Source organism: Gouania willdenowi, chromosome 22, assembly GCF_900634775.1.
Source record: "Gouania willdenowi chromosome 22, fGouWil2.1, whole genome shotgun sequence".
Classification (NCBI taxonomy): Eukaryota; Metazoa; Chordata; class Actinopteri; order Blenniiformes; family Gobiesocidae; genus Gouania; species Gouania willdenowi.
In genome coordinates, this window is record NC_041065.1 from 22,648,958 (window position 1) to 22,658,553 (window position 9,596).

Consider the following 9,596-nt stretch of genomic DNA (forward strand, 5'->3'; position numbering starts at 1 on the left):
GTACACAATAGCACTATTCGCACCGGATTAGTTTTACCTAGGGACCACATGTAATAAATAAATGACCCCCCCAACGTCTGCTTTTTATGTGACGCATTCACACGGGATAACCGAAGCCTGAGAGTTTGCTGTAATTTACGGACATCTGAAAATGTGAAACTGTGTGTGAGTTGATGTTAAAACAACTTTGCAGACTTTTAACCACAGCTCGGTGCTGTGTTACTGCTAGTGCTACCCAGCTGTATTAAATAGAAGGCTACAAACAGAAGAAAAATAAATAAATTCTTACCGCACAGTGCAAAGCAGGACATGATCTACCATTTGCTTCTGATATTGCTTCTTCTCTTCAGCTTTCTCTTTTTGTTGCCGTACGTTACGGGCTGATAAGGTTTTGCTTGCCCGGGACCCAAATGTTTTTCTAAATACTCCAATGCAGCCTCCATTCTTTGCCAAAAGTAAATAAACATGCATCCCGGTGTCCCGCTCTGTGTTTACCTCGTACTGATGCTGCGTTCACACCGAATGCATCACGAAATGTCTATACGTCCAGATTACATACAAAGTCAATGGATAGATGCGTCCCATATGCAAAATCTTTCCAGTGCAGCAGTGCGGTGCGATCAGCACGTCAAGTGCGTTGGCCGTGCGAGCCGATTTTGCGCCTATCCGCACACACGCAAGAGTTTAAAATATTGAACTCCTGCGCCTGTTTCACGTGACGAAAGCCAGTCAGAGTCTTTGTTGAAGATGACGTCAGGCCGTTAACACGGACACCGGTCCGTTCACCCATTCAACCATGGAGTAGAAGCTGTGTGTGACCACCTGGAGCTGTATGACACGGCCTTTATAACTGGGTAGTAGCAGGTAAAGGTTCTCTCTGTAGTTTTCATCTTTGAAAGTCAGCACTGAGCTAGGATAGAATTAGCCGCTAATCACACCGGCTTTTTTCACTGGTGGTTTATGTTTATGAGAGGAGAAAGAGGAGTGCAGCTCCTCGCTTCAGCAGGCAGTGAAACTCACTGAGTTGGATGTGTCGCTGGTGGGCGGTGCTTCGCGTCAGACGTGCATGATGCAAAAGGGAACATTTTTTGATCCTGCGGACCCTGCAGTATGCGTTTCATACGGCAGATGCTGCCGCAGAAGACGCAATTGGTGTGAACGCAGCATGAGATCGATTATGAGCACTACCAGAAAATTTATTTTTGCTAAATATATAGTATATAAGTCCCTTCATCATCCTATAGACCCCTATACAAATGGAAATAATCGCCGAGTGCACACAGCCAATAGGCTTTGACTTCCTGTAGCGGAGTCTGTCAATCAAAGTGAATGCGGAACTATTTACAGAAACAAGGCATCGCGTCACAACAGCAAACAGATAAATATGATTTTGGCTCTTACCTGACCCATAGACCTATAGCAATGCGACCCGATGCAACCTTGTTATATCCCTCGATGCGTGTGCAGAAAAGTAGAGGCGTGGCTTCTGGTAGACTGCAGAGGCAGGAAGTGAAGCTGGCGAGGGCGGGACATCGAGACGTCCTCTCAGAAATTCCGGATAACAGCTTTAAGTATAAGTATAATTACTGATTTTCAAATGGTAAATGGACTTGATTTGTACAACACTTTATCCCCACACTGAAGTAGTCTCAAAGCGCTTTACAACATGAGCTCATTCACCCATTCACACACAAATGGGACTGAGATGCCATGCAAGGTGCTGGTCTACCACTGGGAGCAACTTAGGGTTCAGTGTCTTGCCCAAGGACACTTCGACATAGACTGGGATCGAAACCCCCAACCTCTCGATCAGAAGACGACCCCTCTACCACCTGAACCATGGTCTCAAAAAAGTACAAGTACCCATCGTTCCTGTCCCTAAAAAGCTGACTCCATCTGCAAGTGGATCACAGACTTCCTGTCTGACAGGAGGCAGCACGTGAAGATGGGAAAAACCATCTCTGCTCCCCGGACCATCAGCACTGGTTCTCCTCAGGGCTGTGTTACTTCTCCTCTGCTCTTCTCCCTGTACACCAACAGCTGCACCTCCTCTCACCAGTCGGTCAAACTCCTGAAGTTTGCAGAGGACACGACCATCATCGGTCTCATCTCTGATGGAGACGAGTCTGACTACAGGTGGGAGACAGACTGGCTGGTGTCCTGGTGCAGCCAGAACAACCTGGAGCTCAACACTTTAAAGACAGTGGAGATGATAGCAGACTTCGGGAGGAACCCAGCCCCCCTCACCCCCCTCACCCTGGTAGACTCTACAGTGAGCTCTGTGGAGTACTTCTGCTTCCTGGGGACCATCATCACCCAGGACCTCAAGTGGGAGCTGAACATCAGCTCCCTCATCAAAAAAGCTCAGCAGAGGATGTACCTCCTGCGGCAGCTGAAGAAGTTCAGTCTGCCAACAAAGATGATGGTGAACTTCTACAGCTCCATCATCCAGTCCATCCTCTGCTCCTCCATCACCATCTGATACGCTGCAGCTATGGCCAAGGACAAGGCCAGACTGCAGCGTATCATCCACTCAGCAGAGAAGATCATCGGCTGCAATCTGCCCTCCCTCCAGGACCTGTACGCCTCCAGGATTCTGAGGCGTGCAGGAAAGATTGTGGCCGACGACTCCTCCCACCCCGGTCATAAACTGTTTCAATCTCTCCCTTCTGGAAGGAGGTTTCGGTCCATCAGGACCAGAACCTCCAGACACAAAAACAACTTCTTTCCCTCTGCCACCATCCACATGAACACACCCCCAGTCACCCACTGAACTTACTCACTTATAAGTAGCACATTTCCTGTTAACAGCAGCAGTTCCTTTGAAAGTAAATGAATTAGTAAATATATTATCATCAATATTATGCTCTCATGTACTGTATGTTTGTTGACTGTTATCACGGCATGATAGAGATAGTGACAAGGTGATGAGGAACTTAACTATTGATTATTATTGTGTGGCAAAGTCATGTAATGTGTGGAATACGTTGCATAGATTTTTTTTTTTTTTTTTTAAAAATGGCCAATAATAACATGAGTATAGGACATTGATTTAAATATGTCCCTCATGGTGTTTATCTGCAAACACGTCGATAGTGTGATCAAATGCTTTCTATCCTAAAGTTATTTGTATGATAGTTTCTCCATTCATGCCTTTTTCTTCATCTATATGTTCTTTGGGTTATCTTGTTTCTTCTGTCTCTGAATTTACTTTAGTAGTGGATATTTGGGTTCCTGCCTTTAACAGTCATCCCTCTGTCCTGCCTTGTAATTAAACCGTGTACCAGGGGTCACCAACAAGGTTCCCTCGGGCACCAGGTAGCCTGCATTGACCATGTGAGGTGCCCTTATGAGTTCTAGTCACTAGTTACTACTGACTTGAAATACTGCTGCATGTAATAAAGTTCTAGTATCGTTTTAACCATCTTTAAATGTTTATTTTCGCTGATACATTGTGACAAATGTTTTTATGTGTTGCAGATTTGGTGTACGGTCAGTGATATGTTATATATAATATATATTTAAAAAAACACGAGGTGAATTTTACAAATTTTACATGTTTTTTGATTAGTTAAAAATTGTTTGTTAGTAGTTAGTAAAATAGGAACATGGTGATTTGACTTAGAAATGTAGGAAGTGTTGCATATCGAAACTTAAACATTCCCTACCTTTATAAATTAACGCTCGCCGTCCTTATTATCTTACCCTGTAATTAAAGTGGAACCTTGATAATTTAGTATTTAAAAAGTGCTTTTCAAACTGGTAGCCCTTTCGAACTATACAGTACCTATGTAGTAGCTCACAGTGTCATAAAGTTTGGTGACCCCTGCTGTATACCGTGTATAGTTTCTGAATGGAGGATCATCATTTTTCAGATGTCTGCTGTAATGGACTAAAATGTGTCAAATAGTACGGCATTGAAAAAGTTCCAGGAAAAACAATGTTTTATACATTTCATGCTTTATAAATTATGAAGTTGCATTATATTGAGTTTTTGTTTGGTGTTTAATCTTTGTCAAGGACTAACATACCTTTTTTAACAATGTCTCACATTTTTTTTTAAATTAGTCGAAAATTAATGAGTCTGAGACTTGAGAACACTGCTGACTTTTTCCCCAAAGGGCCGTACGTTCAGTGGTGTATTATGCCTCCTTGCCTAAAGATATCCTCAGTGGCAGCCCCTCCCTGTCTTACCCTCTTTGCCCTCTTACACAAACCTGTGCCTTCTGACAGTCTGCCAGATGCGCCCATACCCAGGAGACGAGCCCAGTGTCACCAAGCAAAGTGGGCTCACATTGTGTGTAAAAGAGAGGCGAGATGCCAGCTTGGCTACGGAATAACTTTAAGGCCAGGCAGAAAGATCTCAGACGCCGGTATACGGAGCAGTATCTGGCTGCTTTCGCTCTCCTCACAGCAGAGCTCACGGCCCTGGCTCTGCCTTCACACGCTGACTGGATATGTGACCTGGTGTCCAACTGACATATTCCCTGGCAGGGAGTAAGAATATGAAATGATCGCATTATTCACGCCCTACCTTTGACATTGTCTTTTAGCAGTGCAGCAGGCGGCACAGATAGAGCTACAATCTGGCATTGGTGTCCACCTGAGGTGATGTGTTTCAACATTTCAGCTTTATCCACATGTATCCAAGTAATTGTTAAAATTGAGTTTTTCTACATGGTTTGACCTTCTGTACCCAAATCTTTTACCAAAGGAGAGCATTTCAGATAATCCTAAAGAGAATTTTTTTTAAAACTGCCAGCGGTGAATTTCCAAAACCTCAGACATCTAATATTCTCCTTTGACACCTAGTCAAGGTGTTTAGGTTTGAATTCTTTTACACTAAAGTACACCTTTTAACCCAAAGAGTTATTGCTAAATCAATTTTTTTTTTTTTTTATTATTATTTGTTTCAAATTCTCTCTCTTGCCCTAAAGGCTTAATGGCTACAATTAGCTAACTGCTAAATCCAGTTTATAGCTATATCTTGTCCACCCATCACACCTAATTTTAGAAAAATAAATAAAGACAGGTTATTAAAATAAACTGAGGTGAAATTTTACTTTCATTCCAAGAGGCAACACAGCTATTTAAGATTAGCACAGGTGTTGACACTGCCAACGTATTTTTTGTGTTGTTTACATTCTAATGGTCAGGTACCTATCCAGATTAATGAAGATATCAACAAGCAGTTAAGATGAGTTTACTTTCTGACTTGAGTTGTATGTTCTTTGAAGATATTTGAAATAAATAAATTATGGCTACATACATCATAGTAAGTACATTGGGGTGGCTAGCTTCTCGATTTAAAAACCAAACAATTCCCTCAAGCTAGTTTGAGTAAGCCAGCATGTCACTTATTTATCCAAACATAATTTGGGGGCATTTTTGCAGCTCAAATGTGTGATGTTTTCTAAAGTAAAGACCTAGGAAATCTAAATACGAATTCCTCTCGTGAAAAACATTGAGTGTGTATCTTTCCCTGATTTGACGCAATGCTAATAGCACACCTTCCACTTTTGTGGCTCCGTCTCCTGGGTGTTCTTCGAATCTTCTCTTTTCTGAGGAGAGCAGCTGGACACTCAGGAGGTTTTTTTTGTCTCCTTTCTCAGGCAGACTATGCAATTTAAACCTGCCTCGGGCATGTAGATATTACTCCCTGGCGAGAAGGCTGAAAATTAATGGAAATTGTTTTAGAGGAATCATTATTAACATTCTCCTTTGGATGCCCTTTTGTCATCTCAGGCTTGTCTCCTCTCCTTTTATATTCTCTAGTTAATTTATGCTGCCAATGACATTCCTGTCTGTGTGTGAATGTGCTGGTCCATGTGAGAAATCAGCCTAATAATCAGGGATTGGTAGGTCACTTCAGTAGACATATATTGGCCACGGTTACGTTTTTTAATTCGGGATTAAGTTATTTGAATTAAAGTGTTCTGCTTTGCGTTTACATGGAAATAGTAATTCCGAATTGGGGTTTACATGGAAAACAGATTTATTCAGCTTTATTCAATTCCTCTTTAGGTCTGGGAGTTGGGAAGGCTCTGAATGGACAGGGTGCGAACGTGACGTATTCACGTCTATCGACAAAAAAAAACACATAACAAACCTTTTATTTTTGGCTACAACATAGAAGACCACATGTGAACTGTTATCACTTTTATTTTGATTACAGTTTTGAAGCAGCAGCTTGACAATAGCATACTGTTTCACCTTGGTCCGCAGAGCAGAAGGGAAATAGGAACTAATCGCCGGTAAATAAAGCCCAGTAAAACTCTGGAAAACAATAATGAGAAATAAATGTGTTCACAAGATAGAGGAATTCTTTAATTCGGAATTAAAATCGGAATAAACCTAATTCCGAATTAGGTGGCTGGTTTATTAAATGTTTACAAGGTAATTTTAAAGAGGATTTAAATTTTATTCTAAATTAAAGGGAAATCAATGCTCCCATGTAAACATGGCCATTGTGACTATAAGATTTTTTTTTTTTTTTTTAACCAACTGCTATATTCTTTCTTACTTACTATAAACATTCTTTGATTAGATTTTTGAATTTGAATTTGCAGCGTGGGATTCTCAAGGTTATCTGAATGCTGAAGGCCACACCAGTGCACATTGAAGAAGGTCTTACAGTTTTACTGCACATGTTTTCCCCTCAGTGACAGACTTAGTTCTGCTCTGGTATAACACGGAACCCTCCCTCATCTCTGCAACCAAGAAATCCCATTCCTCCCCACATACGACTCAATTTCACCCCCTAAGCAGGATTAAGAGGACTTTTTGCTCTGGGCCAACACGGGAAAAAGGGTAAATATCACCCTTGTTCCTGTTGCTGGAAAATCCGCTCTTTAAATGTGGAAGTAATATAACTGACATTTTCCACTTCATTATGCAGCCCCTGAACTTCACGATGTACGACTTGGATACCTTTGTGGTGAAGAAGGCAAGGCCGTGGATTCCCTAATGGGGGATGTTTGACCTTGTCAGGAACTAAGGGGGTGGAGGTCATGGATGAAAGAAGCTGTAATGGCCCTGAGAGGAATGAAACGCAGCCAAGAACACCTACAGCAATGACGAAGGATACCGGCACCATTAGAGGTGGCACGGAGGTCTGTTGTCTACGGAAAAAGTAAAAAAAAAAAAACTTTCACAGAGAGTAAACAGTGCGTGTGTGTGTTTTGGAAAATGATGGCAGCTTTGATACAATGAGTCAATTTTGCATCTGAGGAGATAATCTATAGCCCCTCCTGTATAACATCATCTGGTTCCCAGATTTGTGTTTATCTCTGTTTGTGGCCGAGACGGAGAAGCTTTTCGCACATGGATTCAACTAATCTTCAACTGGCTCTTTGCCTTTATGTCCAACTGTACTTTAAAGAATAGGATTTCAGATAAATCCATTGCATACAGTCACCGAACCTAATAGAAAATAATCATATCTGGGGTCTTTCATGGATTAGTCTGTTTTGAATGTGACTTATTAACTACTCTATTTGTGTGAACTACAATGATGTGCACTGGACGTGTGGAGGAGATAATCTTATTATCTACTTGGCTTTTGTTTTCTGCTGCTTTGCTTTTATTCTCCATTAAAACATTTTGCAGCGTTAAACATGCTAATTTGCAGCAGGGTATAATGAGGGTCTTGATTTAAGAAAACGCTCTTCTCTGTTTAGTGGAAGATTAGGAATTTCATCTTCAGGATTATGCATAGAGTACAGTGAAAAGCCCATGAAATGGTCCAGCTTTTCCATTATGTTTAAACCCACTAAGGCTTATTAATGTGAAAGAGAAATATATTATTCGTCACATACAGCTATTGTCATTGGACAGAAAAGATGTTTGAATGGTTGGGTGATTAGTTTTCTTTCCCACTCAACATGTTTCCCCGATCAGGCAAATCAAACACTTGGAAAAATCCTGGTCGTATAGTTGTTTGTTTTTCTCCGCATTGTTTGATCCATCCCAGCATTCAGAGCGACACCAACAAGCCGCCAAAGGTTTCACATTACAGACGTCAGAAATAGACAGCAGCCAATCCAGCTTTGGACACCAGAAGGGAGAATATAAGGCAGATAAATCCCTCACAACCCATACAGGAATCCTCATTGATCACTGGTGGCTTTCCATGAGCCTCAGATGTGGAGAGATCAGAGCTTCAATCTTACTATGAAATGATATCTCACAATGTGAAATGATTCCCAGATCTGCAGAAAAAACGTCAAAGAAAGTGTAAAGAGAATATTCAAGGTGTCAGTATTTCTGCGTCATTCACCTGGGGGTCTAATAAGTGATCACACAGAAGAAAGGGGGGATTTCTCCCCGTATTGGTGAGCTGCTTTTGATTTCGTGTCAAAACATATTTAAAATTTGAACAGTGCCATCATTCCTGTTGCACACTGTTGTCTCTGTGGCGCTTGACATGGCATGTAGTGCCAATAAACTCACTTTCTTTCATTTCCTTGTCTGACATGTTAAGTGCGATGCTACAAAGAGGCTCCTTTTTAATTGTTTGGACAGATCACTCAGGGGAGCAGAGCTTTGATTTTGGATTGTTGACAGAATAGGCACAAGCTTGTTGAGTTGCTTTGCAGCACTGGCAGAACTAGACTTTTATATAGATGAGGTGTCCACTGTCCAGACAGTGAGAAAGCCTTTATAGGGGGTCATTTATATCAACATGGGCTCTTTTTTGTCATCTCTTGTATGAAATATAAACAAAAACTTAAAGTGGTTACCCACGGTATTTTTTTTATCAGCTGGGTAAAAGAAATGTTTTTTCTTTCTGATATCACAGGGAACAAACTACAGGGGTGTCAAACTCATTTTAGTTCAGGGGGCAAATATGGAGCAGTTTGATCTCAAGTGGGCCACAGATTTTACGTGGCAAAACAAGTAATTTCAACATTATTGTGCCCTCGTTTGCACTTCTACGTATACATAAAATACTAAATATGTAAGAAACTGACCATATCCAAGCAATAAATGACAGATATCAGTCCCAACAGCATCTTCACTTTAAATTTTCTAAATTGTATGACCAATTTCTATTTAATTCAAGGAAATATGTAGTTTTAAGGTGCAGTCCACGACTTTCAGATCCCTCTCTCCCCCTCCCTCCCCGCTGCTCTCTTGCCCTGCCTCCAAACTTTCCAAAGTCCCTCCCTCAGAGGAGCTAACAAGCTAACGTTAGCCCAACATCACAGTAATATAACATGCTCTGTTAAAAGCATATTATTGCAGCGCTTCTCTCTCTCTCTCAATGTGCACACAGTACCCCAACATAGCAGCAGCAACAACACAGTGTCACCTACAGCACCCAAACGGAGGCTGCTGTGCACACACAAACAACACATGCACTACAGAGTTCTAGTGTAACAATTACAAATCAAACATAATGTAAATCAAACAGCGGTAATTACCTTTCAAGCAGAAAAGTCACCAATTCCGTCTTCTACTCCTCCAGACCATACACCTTAAAAAAAAGACTGCGCTCTAGCTCCGGGAAAGGGGCGGGACCTGTGAGCAACAGCCCATCAAACACAAACCTGGCTCTGATTGGTTCTTTTTGCTCGGTCGCGGTGCATTCTGGC